Source organism: Mobula birostris, chromosome 24 (genome assembly GCF_030028105.1).
Source record: "Mobula birostris isolate sMobBir1 chromosome 24, sMobBir1.hap1, whole genome shotgun sequence".
Taxonomy (NCBI): Eukaryota; Metazoa; Chordata; class Chondrichthyes; order Myliobatiformes; family Myliobatidae; genus Mobula; species Mobula birostris.
In genome coordinates this window covers 45597223-45612731 of record NC_092393.1, presented here as the reverse complement: position 1 = coordinate 45612731, position 15509 = coordinate 45597223, and the positions used below count along the sequence as shown (strand labels likewise).

The window sequence follows — 15509 nt, the reverse complement described above, 5'->3', positions numbered from 1 at the left end:
TCTATATCTCACCCCCAGAAAACTTTAACAAAAGGAAATCTGCAGATGCTGGAATTTCAAGCAACACACATAAAAAATGCTGGTGAACGCAGCAGGCCAGGCAGCATCTATAGGAAGAGGTACAGTCGACGTTTCGGGCCGAGACCCTTTGTCAGGACTAACTGAAAGAAGAGATAGTAAGAGATTTGAAAATTGGGGCAGTTGGGGGGGGGGGGAGATCCAAAATGATAGGAGAAGACAGGAGGGGGAGGGATGGAACCAAGAGCTGGACTGTTGATTGGTAAAAGGGATATGAGAGGATCATTGGACGGGAGGCCTAGGGAGAAAGGGGGGGGGGGACGTCCAGAGGATTGGCAAGGAGTATAGTGAGAGGGACGGAGGGAGAAAAAGGAGAGAGAAAAAGATTTATAATAATAATAAATAATGGATAGGGTACGAAGGGGGGGTGGGGCATTAATGGAAGTTAGAGAAGTCAATGTTCATGCCATCAGGTTGGACACTACCCAGACGGAATATAAGGCGTTGTTCCTCCAACTTTATTTGTTTTGAGGTACAGTATGGAGCACACCCTTCTGGCCCAACAAGCCACGTTGCCCAGCAACCCACCTAATTAACCCTAGCCCAATCACAGGACAATTTACAATGAAGAATTAACTTTCTAACCAGTACATCTTTGGACTGTGGGAGGAAACCCATGCATTCATGGGAAGGACAGACAAACTTCTTGCAGATAGTGTCAGAATTGAACTCGGAACTCCAACACCCTAAGCTGTAATAGTTTTGCGCTATCTGCACACAACTGTAACATTCTTCGCTGTTAGATTTCCAGTCCTGAGATTTCTATCATACTCTCTCCCAACAGAATTAATATTCTCTCTTACTCTATTATTTCAAACATCCTTTCTCTCCTGTGTTGATAGATTCCTTTTAAACTTTTCACAAGTTCAACAACTTCTGCTAGGATACAACCCCATCCCAGATTAGGTGGACCTTGTTCATCAGTTCATCTCCTACCTCACAGTTGGAGCCAGTTCCCCGTGAAATGAAATTCCTCATTCTTACACCAGCCCTTCACCCGTATATTTTAGATTTCCCTCACATTAGGATGGATGGTGCAGTTTTCTACAAAAGTAAAGAGACTTTTTGATGGGTTTTAAAGAAGGGAGGAAATGTGGACTAGATACCAGGATAGAAAACAGGACCTTCACCTCAACTCCATGCCAAGGAGAACTAGCCCGATTTGCCTAACATTTGGTCTATACTGCTCTGCACCTTGCCTCTGCCACTTCCTCTCATTATCTAGTCCATGTACCCACCACCTTCTGAGTGAACAAGCTGCTCCTCAGCTCTCTTCTAAACCCTGCACCTCTCACTCATTCTGGCATTTCAACCCCTCCGTTCTCAGTCCTGATGAAAAGTCTCAGTCCAAAATGCCTCCATAGATGCTGCCTGACCGGCTGAGATCCTCCAGCATTTTGTGTGTGTTCTTCTCAGTGTAATCCTGCACCCTCTAATTTTGGTCTTCCCTGCCCTGGGGTAAACATCTTGCCTATTCACTTCATCATGATTTTTTAAATCTCTGCAAGATCTTCAGCCTCCTATGTTCTTTTATTTTGCAACCCCTCCATTTTAATGACATCCTTCCAACAGCAGAGGGTCTAAAGCTGCACGTGGTCCAAATATGGCCTTACGAGTGTCGAGTGCAGCTACATCATTCAATTCAAGTTTAGTAGTCATTGAACCATATATGAATACCTATGAATACAACCTAATGAGACAGCATTACTACAGTCCAGACCTCCCCGCCCACCAATTTCATCTATCGTCTGGACCCGATGCCCGCTAGAGGCCTCGTTCTCGCCCCACACTGAACTCCCGCTAGGTGAATCCATGGCTTTGAGGCCTAGTTCTCACATATACAAAACACAACCAGACAAATAAATATGAATATAGTCCAAACCGTTCAGTCCATTTTAAATCATCCACAAAAATGGCAGCGCATTCAATCGCAGTGGCTTCTACTGGGTTAACCAAAGGACTTCATGTCCTTTTTAGACATATTTTTTGTCCAATTGCAAGACACTGATAGTTATTAAGAACTTAAAGTACTGCAGGTCTACCTCATCAGCAAGTTGCTCGTTGATGGAACAAACTGAAAGAGCTGGACTTGGCGCACATCGTGCGGCTGCCTGCAACAGAGAGGTGTCGGAGGAGTCTGTCCACAAAGGACCTGTGCAGTCTAACAGCGAGTGATCACCTCAGTTGCCTTTCTTGTGATTGCAAGACCCTGTCGAACATCGTTAATGTGGAATGATGCAAATCTGATGCACTAATTGATTGGTGGCCTGCAGGGGAGCGACATGACTTGTCATAGTGAGGAGTAGGCCTCAAGCTGTGGTGTTGCTGGTTTATAGCCACCCAGGAGAGAGGCGTTGAAGTCAGTGTGCTCCCCAGAGGCGGTGTGGCGCGGTGTCCAAGCAGGAGTGGGTGCTGCCCCCTATGTTCACTCGGAAGAAAACAAGATATATTGTGCTTGATTGCAGGTTACTACAACGTTCATGGACTGAGGGTCTGGGTTTATATTTTTTTTGTTTGACTATAATTTACTGATATCTTATAAACATTTGCTATCTTATATGTGCTATATGTGCCTTGTGCTGTGTATGACTGTTGGTAATGTTTTTTTTGCACCTTGGCCCCAGAGTAACTCTGTTTCATTCGGCTGTATTCATGGGTATTCACGTATGGATGAATGACAATTAAACTTGTACTTGATCATGAAATCGCAACTTCTGTACTTAGTATTCTGACCAGCAAATGCCTCCTTCACCAACATATCTTTCATTGTCACCACTTTCAACGATCGATGTATTGACGCCTCTGGGATTCTCTGTTCTATAACACTCAGCTGGGCCTGACCACTTACAGGACAAGGATGCATAAACAAGAGGGATAATACACTATGGAAGACGGGAGAGCAGACAGCTCTGGGTAGCAGTGCTGTTGCTGGGGAGGGATATTTAGGAGAATGGGTGCTTAGGGCTGCCCGTAACTAGAAAAGCAGAGTGCTGGCTGACAGCAATCCATTCGAAACACTAAGAATTGGGGCCAAAGGCCAAGGTGCGATGTGCAAGATGAGATGAACAGAGCAGATTCTGGATAGGGTGGAGTTAGAAATGTGGATGAGCCAGTACTTTTTCGTAACTCAATATCAGAAACACTAAACCTATTATGTTGATCTCCTGTCAAACCCACCCTCCAACCACATCAACTAAAGTCTAACAGTGCAAATCTGTGGTGGGGAGAAAAATCATACATATAGCTGGACTGAACTTTGGATTCTGTCTCAGGTGTTCGTCAGCCTGTCTGCTATTTCCTACAACACACTGGCTAACTGTTGCCTACTCTAGGCCATGCTGCTACTGCAACCCTCATTTCTGTGCTTGTTACCTCTGGACTCAACCCCTCAGCAGGGACATCGGGCCAGGCAGCCATTCAGTGGTCAGCTGCTGAGCAAGGTTGGAGGGAGAGGGAGTTTCATTGAAGGAGTATGCAAGGCAAAGCCCGATAATGGACTTACAGTTGAGATACAAGATGTTGGTACCAGGCTCTGCTCTGACCAGTGAGTCATCTGAGCTCACCAGGGTAAATGAAAAATAAAGATGCCAGGGCTGCACCTCTGCAGAATTACCACTGGACTGTTTTTGAAAAGTTAAGCCAAGATATAATAAAAACACAGATTAGATCAGACAGGTTGTCGTCTATCTGCCTTTAGAATGGAGTAAGTAAATGGTTTGTGTCATCAATCTAATGAAAAGTAAATATGAGTAATCCATCTTCCATATTTTAGTCTTCAGGTGGAATGACTCATTTCACAAAATGTTCAGTGTGCTAGTGTGCAGGCTGAGGTCTCCTCCCACTTGTCCCTCTCGCAAAGTTTCCGATTCACTCAGATTTCAACTAATTGACAAATTACAGCAGAGTTCAACTTCCACCCAGATTTCACTTCATATTCAATCCAATATGTTTTTTAAAAAATGTTGAATGATTCATATTACAACATTACAAAATCATGATCTGAATTTAATTCTTTAAAATGGTTTGCCCATTAGTTCTCCCTGTTAACTAGGAAAGGTAATGTTTAGCAGAATTAGATGCCAGCACTCAGAACGGTTAATCCAAATCCCAAACTAATTAAATGTGCTCAATGACTAATTCATTTAAAACTCAAGCAAAAAAAAAACTGTTGACATCATACATAATATTTTGTACAGTCAAGTTAACCCATGTGAGGAAACGCCCTATTGTTGGTAAGACATGAGAGGCTGGTAATGAGCAGAATCAAACTGACGACAGAGGGAAAGTCTACAACTGATACACAAGCTGAATATTTCACTGCACATATACTGTCTGATCCACGGATTGCCCCCAGTGATTTCAACTTGCAATCAGACATCAAACAACCAAAAACCATAAGAGATTCTGCAGATGGTGGTAATTCACACACAAAATGATGGAGGAACTCAGCAAGTCAGGCAGCGCCTATGGAAATGAATACACAGTCAACGTTTCAGACTGAGACCCTTCATCAATCAGTGAATGAAGGTTTAGTTCTCTGGCATTCTCATTCATTTGGAAGGACAGAATTGTGGAAAATGGCTTTGTGTTAAACATCATGGTGATGCATTTAGGTAGTAAGACCATTGCCTCATAGCATTCATTCAGTCCTGAACTCATATGCTGTATGCGTTTTTTGATTTTACCCTATGATTGCTTGTGTTCTGGTTTCACACCCCAAAGGCACATGGTTCAGTAGTTTAATTTTCCACTATAAACTGGCCCTGCTATGTCATTTGTGATAGAGTATGAGGGAAGTTGATGAGGAGGTGGGAAGAAGTTTAAAAGTAGGATTATTGTGAGTTTAGCAGAAATGGATGCTTGAGAATCAGCCTGAACCTGATAGCTCAAAGAGCCTGATTCCATGCTTCATGTCCCGTTAACTGCATTCACTATTAACTAGACAGCAGAAACCTCTACAAAGAAATAACAAGTGGAGAGTTCTTGCAGGAAGACAAAATAAAATCTCAAAATGTATGACCAAAGAGGGCAAACTGACGTTCAAGAGTGCCTGCTCATTGCTACACTTTTCCAAAGGACAGCAAAACTTTCAATTATGACTTCCATCACGTGGCACACTTCAGACGGACCTGTCACGAACTTTAAGTGGATTTTTTGTTTTCTCTCCCGATCATGTTTGGAGCCCAGAGTGGTTATATTAATGGGGATCGCAACCACCACCCCCAACACCGTCGCCTTCCTCCAGGGTGAAGGCAACAGGCACATACCACATCCTGTATCTGTGGACTTTACGACCACATCACTTTCGGCAGACAGACACATGAGGACTCAGAGATCCCGATGGCCTTTAATCTATTTGAAAGTTCTTTCAGCTTCCCAGTCAGCGATTACAAAACATGACCCAGAATTCTTCTGCTGGCACAAATGAAGGGCATTTTGATCTGTGTCAGCAGGAAGGATAACAAGGGCATTTAAAAGCAGGCCCTCACCATCTTCAGTAGGAGGCAGGCTTTTTATCCATTCAGCTTTCCATCCTCTCTGAGCAACAACACTTCTTACCGGCTCCTAAGTGCCAAATTAGTGCTTTGTTCTCTGCATGTTGAATCGTCATCAATAGTGTGAAGGTAAACTGGTTAAGTTTCTTTCCTGTTCTCCTGCCAGCATTAAGCGTCCCAAAATATCACCTGGATGGTATGTTGCCTTGCAGGTGCCAGGGTCAGGGGTGTCTCATATCAGGTCCACGTCATTCTAAAAGGGGAAAACAAACAGCTGGAAGTTGTGGTACATATAGGTACCATTGACATTGGTAGGTAAAGGGAGGAGATCCTGAGAGAGGATATTGGGAGTTTGGTAAAAAGCTGAAAAGCAGGACCTCTGGATTGCTGCCTGTGCCATGTGCCAATGAGGTAAGAATAGATTGAATATAGCACAGGGAAGTGCATGGTCATGAACTTTGGCAGAAGGAATAAGTCACAAACTATTTTCCAAACGGGGAGAAAATTCAAAAATCAGAGGTACAAAGGGAATTGGGAATCATCGTGCAGGATTCTCTAAATGTTAACTTGCACATTGAGTCAGTGGTGAGGAAAGCAAATGCAATTTTAGCATTCATTCCAAGGGGACTCGAATATAAAAAAAACCTCGATGTAATGTGGAGGTATTGGTCAGACCACACTTGAAGTATCGTTTGCAGTTTTGGTTCCTTATCCAAGAAAAGATGTACTGGCATTAGGGAGGGTCCAGAGGGGGTTCACAAGAATGAACCCAGAAATGAAAGGATTAACATATCAGGAGTACTTGATGGCTCTGGGCCTGTTTAGAAGAATGGTGGGGGGGGGGGGTGGAAACCTTACTGAAACTTATCAAATATTGAAATGCCAAGACAGAGTGCATGTGGAGAGGATGTTTCCTATAGTGGGGAAGTTTACGACCAGAAGACACAGCCTCAGAATAGAAGGGTCTGTTTAGAACAGAGATGAGGAGGAATTTATTTACAGAGGGTGGTGAATCTGTGGAATTCATTGCCACAGATAGCTGTGCAGGCCAAGTCATTAAGTATATTTAAGGCGGAAGTTGACAGGGTCTGGGTGAAATAGGGATGTTAAAGGTTACAGGGAGAAGGCAGGAGAATGAAGTTGAGAAGGATAATAAATCAGCCATGCTGAAATGGTGGAGCAGACTCGATGCGCTGAATAACCTAGTTCTGCTCCTATATCTTATGGACAAATCTAATTTGTAAAAAAAAACAATAAAGAATATCACAAATGCACGCAACACACATCAAAGTTGCTGGTGAACGCAGCAGGCCAGGCAGCATCTCTAGAAACAGGTACAGTCGACGTTTCGGGCTGAGACCCTTCGTCAGGACTAACTGAAGGAAGAGCTAGTAAGAGATTTGAAAGTGGGAGGGGGAGGGGGAGATCCAAAATGATAGGAGAAGACAGGAGGGGGAGGGATGGAGCCAAGAGCTGGACAGGTGATTGGCAAAAGGGATGTGAGAGGATCATGGGACAGGAGGCCCAGCGAGAAGGAAAAGGGGGAGGGGGAGAAAAAACCCAGAGGATGGGCAAGGGGTATAGTCAGAGTGACAGAGGGAGAAAAAGGAGAGTGAGAGAAAGAATGTGTGTATATAAATAAATAACGGATGGGGTACGAGGGGGAGGTGGGGCATTAGTGGAAGTTAGAGAAGTCAATGTTCATGCCATCAGGTTGGAGGCAACCCAGATGGAATATAAGGTGTTGTTCCTCCAACCTGAGTGTAGCTTCATCTTTACAGTAGAGGAGGCTGTGGATAGACATATCAGAATGGGATGTGGAATTAAAATGCGTGGCCACTGGGAGATGTGCGGCAACTGTACCTCTTCCTAGAGATGCTGCCTGGCCTGCTGCGCTCACCAGCAACTTTGATGTGTGTTGCTTGAATTTCCAGCATCTGCAGAATTCCTCGTGTTTACAAATGCACATTGTTTTATCTGTTGTTCAATGCATTTGCAAAAAGGTTAACATTCATCATCACTACGTGCTGTGCCGTATGATGTGGGCAATCATGGTCTATGACCATGTTTGTACTTGCAAATTCTACAGAAGTAGCTTGCCATTGCCTTCGTCTGGGCAGTACCTTTACGTGAAGGGTGACCCGACCATTATCAGTTCTCTTCAGATATTGTCTGCCTGGTGTCAGTAGTGACATAACCCCATCTGTTCATATGGCCATCCACCAACTGCTCCCAGGACTTCACATGACCTGGATCGAGGGGCAAAGCAGGTGGTCCACTTTGCCAATGTGTGACCTGCAGGCTAGCGGAGGGAAGCAGTACCTTACATCTCCTTTGGTAGAGACACATCTCCAAGCCACAACCCAAGGTTAACATTGCAATACCTCTATAAAATATACATTTATTTTATCATTCAATATCTACAATATATTTTATAACAGTGATTAGCACTTCCTTTTGGTGCAGTCTGCTGCTGATAAAGTACATAAGAGGTCAAGGAAGTTTGTTATCAACTTTAACAACTTAGTTACAGCACAGCAGCACAAAAGTTAAAGAAAAACGTCAGAGGAACAAGAGCTTAGTGGTGTAATAAAAGATCTATGATAAATGCAAGGTACCCGCTAAGGGATTAAATCTGGCAGGCATGATAAGGCAATCACCAACACAAATCTGCACGTCCTGTTGTTGATCCAGTTTTTAAATTCAAAATTTTGCAATTGCTGCTTACTAATAAACTTGGCATTAATAAAGCTGCATTTTATTTTGTTACTCAGCTACTCATGAAAGCAAATAGCTTTGTTAAAATCTTTGCAACCAGTGTGCTCTATGAAACAATTAAGTTCCTTGATTTTTGTGCAGGATATTTCTTTATTACGAGTCCTTGGCAGAAAATTTAAAACCAAAAATTGATTTGATCAGTTTCCTTATGCACTGTAAAATTAAATGTAATGTTCCATTTATTTTTTTACCCATAAATCAACAAATTAGTTTATTTTGTTGCCAGCAATATGAGATAGAAGTTATGTACTGTGATTAAACCAGATCTCATTAAATTAAGTTCATTTTCCAAACTGTGTTCAACTTGACTGCAAACTATTTCACTGTGAGGAGTAAACACTCAAAAGCTGTCTCAAGTGCCTGAGGAATTCAGCCACCATAATCAAAGGGGATTAATATAAGCAGCCGCAAGGAAAGAAAAGAATATAATCTAAAGAAAATCAAGCTATCAGTTCTTGTTAACTCGTCAAAGGCCAAAATCAACTTTTTTTTTCTGGAAGGAATTTGTAATGGCATTAGATAGCAAATTTGACAGGGATAAAGCTATTTATTTCTCCCTCCCTTTACCCAGCATTCAAAAAAGCTGTAATATAATGGTGCCAGTCCGCAGCGAAAGCAGACACCAACCAAACTAACCCCATCTGTGAGAAATTACAGATTCACAAAGTCGTCACTGGCACTGGATGCCAGTAACACCTGGATTGTGCAATAACTTAAATACGTTTGGCGTTTCTCTTAATTATTATTGTGGTTGATTGAGGCGAGAAGATGATGTGTCATCTAGAGCTCCCAGTGTTGAAGGATCAGTTTGCCAAAATATTAAAGATAGAAATCAATATAAACTGCAGCCGGAATTCCACGGTTTACAAATTAAAGTGTAACAAGGAACTGGATTACAAGACTACTTGTGTACGTGCATTCATCCAAGCATGGATCTACAATGAACAGTTTCAAAAACTCCCACACTCAACAGCAAACAGAATCACCAGCATTATGCAAGTTAAGCTAATTACTGCTATGTTGCAGTTAACAATGGTGTGGAGATATTCTGAAAAACAAGCCTTTTTCTTCTGATGCAGTCCAGCTGCAGCCTATTACACACATTACCAATACTTCCAACAACTAAAACCACCTTCACTGAAGTTTGACAGTGCTTCGACTCCGTTTAGACTATTTCTGCATTCAATTCTGTTCAGAGAAGTTAAATCTCACTCAATGATTGCATTGGTTCAATCCATGAAGTCTGTATAATAGATAACAAATGTATAATAGGTAACAAATAACACAATATTCTAGAAGAAATTTAACTTTATAATTGGGATTGGGTCACAGTGTGAACCAATGGGATTTGTGTTTTATAGTGGCTCAATAACTTGCTTGGGAATTCTCCAACTAGCTCAATATTAATCTAACACCAGGGGCATCTTCAGGCCCACTACAGCAGAGAATCATCTTCTCTGCGCTTTCTGTGACTCTCATCACCTGAATTTTCAGCTATATAATTGAGCTTGGAGCACCCCCTAGAGCTGCACTAATTGGCTTCATATTGGTTATTGATTTTGATGAAATGATACATCTCTAGAAAATGTGTCTCAGGTGAAGCAGCGACAGCTCATTTAAAAATCCCACGAAAGGGGCTTTGACTGAAGCGTCCTTGGCTTCTGTCTCAGGGTGGAAATTGGGAGAAAACAAGAGAGAGCTGGAGAGATCCAAATGCAATTAACCATTACAAAAATGTTTGTTTCGATAAACTGAAGGCTTTTGGTATGGATATGCGCTGTGCACTACTTTAAAAATAGTCAGATTGAAATGCGTTGCAGAGTTGTTGTGCACATCATGTGACTAACTTCCATCTGTGTAGAATGGCCATGTATAGCTGGATGATTCCAATTTAATGATCATCTCTAAGGTCGTCAGAACATAGATAGAGGGTGGGAGTGTTCAAATTTATGAAAACCAATCAAAATCTGTGTGCAAAGAGAAATCTGAGTATGGTCACACATGAGCAAATATTTTCCTTGGAACTGGCAACATTGGATACAAAAACTGCACAACTAACTGAAAATAAAAAGTTGCAAAAGTGGACAGATAGTGAAGAGAGTTGAAGAAGATTGGTGGGCTTCCTGAAACGTGTGTAAACAATAGACGTAACTTGATAAAACAATGCAATATCTTGCATTATATACTAGGATTAATTGCCAAAGTGTTAAATATTAAGTACCTTGTTTTTTTTTATTTGAACAAGTTACATGCTGGTACAGTGAATATAGTTAACACCAGGGAGCTTCAACCCAACACATCTAGCAAACAAACAACCATCTTCCAGTCACAAGGCTATCACTTTTAAAATCCATTAAAACATTGCACCGGATAAACATCCCCAAAGAAGCCAAGAGATTTCCTAGTGGCATAAAAATTAGAAAAGGGAAATTGATAATATTTTGGGCAATTATTTCCAAATCAAATGAGGGTGTGGAGTCCCCTCAGTCTCTTCATTACCTCTTTCCCAAATGTGCCTTCACCTCTTGGGAATACTGAACTCCAGGATCCAAATGCACCTCCCTGAAGGCTTTGATGTTTTTATGTTTGATATCAGAGGAAGATAGAACATAGAACAGTGCAGATTGTTAGGTCCAAAATGTTGTGCCTCTTAAAAGTCTCCAATGTTTCTGCCTTTACCAGCACCCTGGCAGTGCATTCCATGCACTCACCACTCTATGTTAAAATACTTGCCCCTCTCTCTTTAAAATGAATGCCCTTTAGTATTAGACATTTCAACCCTGAGAAAAAGATATTGTCTATCTATCTATGCCGCTTATAATCTTATAAACCACCATCAGATCTTGCTTGAGCCTTTGCAGCTCCAGGAACACAACCCAAGTTTGTCCAACCTTTCATTATAGCACATTCTTTCTAAGCTAGGCAACATCCTGATAAACTTCTTCTGCACTCTCTCCAAAGCCTCAACATCCTTTCTTTGCAACACACACAAAATGCTGGAGGAACTCAGCAGGAGTTTCTTCAGCATTTTGTGCGTGGTGCTTGGATTTCCCAGCATCTGCAGGTTTTCTCTTGTTTTTAACATCCTTTCTTTTGAGGCTACCAGAACTGTATGCAATACTCTAGATACAGCCTTACTAGTTTTATAAAACTGCAACATTACTTGACTTTTGAACTCAGTGCCTTGACTAATGAAGGCAAACATGCCATATGCCTTCTTAACCACCCCATCAGCCCATGTAGCCACCTTAAAGGAGCTATCCTTGGACCACATGATCCCTCTGCTCATCAACACTGTTAACGATCTTGCCCTTAATGGGTACCTTCTCTTTATATTTGAGCTACACATATGACCAGGTTAGACGCCATCTGCACTTTTTCTGCCTATATCTGCAACTGATCTATACGGTACTATATTCTTTGCCAGTTTTCTACTCTGTCCACACCACCACCAATATTCATAGCTTCCCTTAATATGTAATAGTGACTGGTACACAAACCTGTCAAAATTAACAGATATGCAGATAACACAATTCTGCATTCATAGTGAGTTGAAATGAGGAAAGTAATGGAGTTCATGGAGGTATAGGCAGGTTGCGTGGGCAGACGCACAGTAGATGACATTACAAAAAGTTTGAAATGTTATCTTTTAAGAGGAAGAGTAAGAAACAATAAAAACTAAATCAATTCTAAAAAAGACACCAGAACAGAGAAATCTGGAAGTTGAACGTAAATAATTCATGGAATCTGGCAAGGCAAGTTGAAAAAGTGGTTAAGAAAGCCACACAGAGGATCTAGGCAGAGTACGAGGAAGGAAATGATGAAAACATTGGTTCAGTCACAGCTCGGCGGGATTTTACATTAGGAAAGATGTGAAGGCTTTGGAGATTTACCAAAATGATTCCAAAATTAAGGGACTTTAAATATTGGTTAAGATGAGTTTGTTCTTGTTGGAACAAAGGAAGTTCAGAGGGAATATGATGGACAGATCAAAGAGTGAAGGATACAGAATGAAGTTGAATGACAAAGAAACCAAAACTAGTCTGATATATTTACATAATTACAGTAAACATTTATTATCCAGAAATACTGGTAGTAGTAGTAGTGAATGCATTGTTTGTCATAACTTTTGAAGGGAACTAGATCAGGGTCTGTAAAAACAAAAATCATGGCTATATGGGGAGGTTGACAAGTTACCATAGCTGGACTGTTCCAGATAGGTACACAGAGAGAGAATGTAGCAGTATTTTAGGTAAATGTGGGAAGGCAGCAAGACACTCAGCAATTCAGGAACAGTTTCTTCCCCTCTGCCATCCGATTCCTAAATGGGCATTGAATCTTTGGACACTACCTCACTTTATTTTTTAAATATACAGTATTTCTGTTTTTGCACTTTTTAAAATATATTCAATATATGTAATTGATTTACTTGTTTATTTATTATCTTTTTCTCTCTGCTAGATTACGTACTGCATTGAACTGCTGCCGCTAAGTTAACAAATTTCACATCACGTGCCGGTGATAATAAACTTGATTCTGATTCTGAAAGCTATTGTGAACAGTCATGTCAATAGAGAGACCCTAGAAAATCAAGAGCCTAATTCAACCACAGAATGGGGGGGCGGGGGGTGGGGTTGATTCTGGATATCAAGTGCTTATACAAAATTTATCAGTTGTCTTACCCATATCACTTGGAGGTACTTTGTCATTTTAGTTGAAATCATACGGCAAAGTATCTGCAAAGGTAAACAATAATATTAAAAATACTGAAGTAACAATGCAGTATACAATAGCACTCACAAGGAAAGAATGCAATTTCTCTAACATAGTAGAACATAAATATATGCAACGCACATCAAAGTTGCTAGTGAACGCAGCAGGCCAGGCAGCATCTCTAGGAAGAGGTACAGTCGATGTTTCGGGCTGAGACCCTTCGTCAGGACTAACTGAAGGAAGAGCTAGTAAGAGATTTGAAAGTGGGAGGGGGAGGGGGAGATCCAAAATGATGGGAGAAGACAGGAGGGGGAGGGATGGAGCCAAGAGCTGGACAGGTGATTGGCAAAGGGGATATGAGAGGATCATGGGACAGGAGGCCCAGGGAGAAGGAAAAGGGGGAGGGGGGGAAAACCCAGAGGATGGGCGAGGGGTATAGTCAGCGGGACAGAGGGAGAAAGAGAGAGAGAGAAAGAATATGTGTATAAAAATAAGTAACAGGTGGGGTACGAGGTGGAGGTGGGGCATTAGCGGAAGTTTGAGAAGTCAATGTTCATGCCATCAGGTTGGAGGCTACCCAGACAGAATATAAGGTGTTGTTCCTCCAACCTGAGTGTGGCTTCATCTTTACAGTTGAGGAGGCCGTGGATAGACATATCAGAATGGGAATGGGATGTGGAATAAAAATATGCAGCTATTTTGAATACAATTACGCAGAGAAATTCTATGATCAACAAATTGTTATCTAGAGATGACTCAAAAATGTCAACATCTGTCTTTGACATCTTATTTTAAATATACCATTTTAACTCTTGGTGCCATTGACTGAGTCAATGGTGTGAATGTTTGTGCTTCCAATTAACCTGTTGTTTTCTGGGTCTACTTATTTCCAACATTCCTATTTTGTATTTCAAGTCTCTTGAAAAACAGTTTAACGCTTTCATTTCAGTATTTTCCACCCTTTCCTCATATGGAAAATTATGCATTTCTGGAGAGAAGTATCAGCCTTAGTACAAAATATGGCAGCTATCTATACCTGTTCAATTATTTTGTGGCATTAAATCCTTGTACTTTTGAGCCAAGTTACTGATTGCAAAAATAAGTGAAAAAGGCCTTCATTTCCCTGGTTTCTTAATTGGAGTTGTGACAGTGTTCGTAGTTGGTTATTATGCTTCATCTTATAGCTGAAGAGCTGGAAATGTTTCAATAGATCATTCAAGTTCAGCCAGATCTCTTTATCGTTTATCAGGAGGCACTGAAGATAAAACTATTTGTATAGTTCTATTCCCTTTATTCACCAGATGTCAGTTGGTCCATTTAAATTGTCTGTCTAAAACTCAAATTCAAAGTTCATTTATTATCAAAGTACGTATACAGAATACAACTCTGAGATCCATCCTCCCCCAGGCAGTCATGAAACAAAAGAAACACCATGCAACCTGTTCAAGAAAATATCAAACACTCAACATGCTAAGAAAGAACAAATTGCGCCAATGGTAGCAGCTAGCAAGAGGGAGAGGTCAAACGCAGGCAGACAGCATCAAACACCCGCCCGTCCTGTTCTCTCATCCTTGTCGACTTCAGTCTGGCTTGACGCCTTAATCAGAGAAGAGCACATTAGGATTTACAGCCAAGTTGAGTGGGCAGTTATTTTCAATGGGTGTGACTGAATCAAGGTAAGCGTCTTGAAAATCTATATTATAACATCTAAATTATATTAATCTTCATAATACTGCAGATTCATAATATCCTCAACACAAGCCCTTCCAACTGTTTTCGATTCAGCAGTATACTTCCAATCCATAGATTTTGTTCCCTGCTTCAAGTCATTATTGCAAATGGTAAACAATTAAGGATGGAGAACTCGTCCTTGAGGAACCCCACTAGTTTCTCGTTTTATCCTTCCAGGATCATGCTGTACCAGCGACGCGGCCGGGCACTTGATTTGCATACCTAATAGCGTTCCTTTGTTATGTGCCGTATCGTATGATGTGGGTGATCATGGTCTTTCTATGACCATGATTATGCTTGGCAAATTCTTCCATGGAAGCGGTTTGCCATTGCCTTCTTCTAAGCAGCATCTTTACCAGATGGGTGACCCCCGGCCATTAGCAATACTCTTCAGAAATCGTCTTCCTGGAGTGAGTGGTTGGATACCAGGACTTGTGATATGCACCAGTGCAGATATAACAATCCACCACCTGCTCCCATGGGTTCACGTGACCCTGATCAGGGTCGGGGGGGTGGGGGGGAGAGCTAAGCAGAGGGTGACCAGCAGGCTAGTGGAGGGAAGGAGTGCCTTACACCTCTTTTGGTAGAGATATATCTCCACCCTACCAACCAAGTACCTAATATCAGATTTTCAAAATAAGTAGTCTTCCTCGAGATCCGTCACAATAAAAATTCCCAGTACAAAAGACAATTCCTCAAGGAAACCATCCAGGC

The 15509-nt window shown here is 41.6% G+C and overlaps 1 long non-coding RNA gene across 2 annotated transcripts in view; it reads right to left on the bottom strand.

Moving 5' to 3' along the window:
• The window catches only part of LOC140187272 (uncharacterized), a 264955-nt gene that overhangs the window by 67810 nt on the left and 181636 nt on the right, over positions 1–15509 (bottom strand). For both annotated transcript variants that reach the window (XR_011883045.1, XR_011883046.1), the window contains one exon: positions 13034–13087. This is a non-coding gene — a long non-coding RNA (uncharacterized lncRNA). The remainder of the gene's footprint in view (positions 1–13033; positions 13088–15509) is intronic.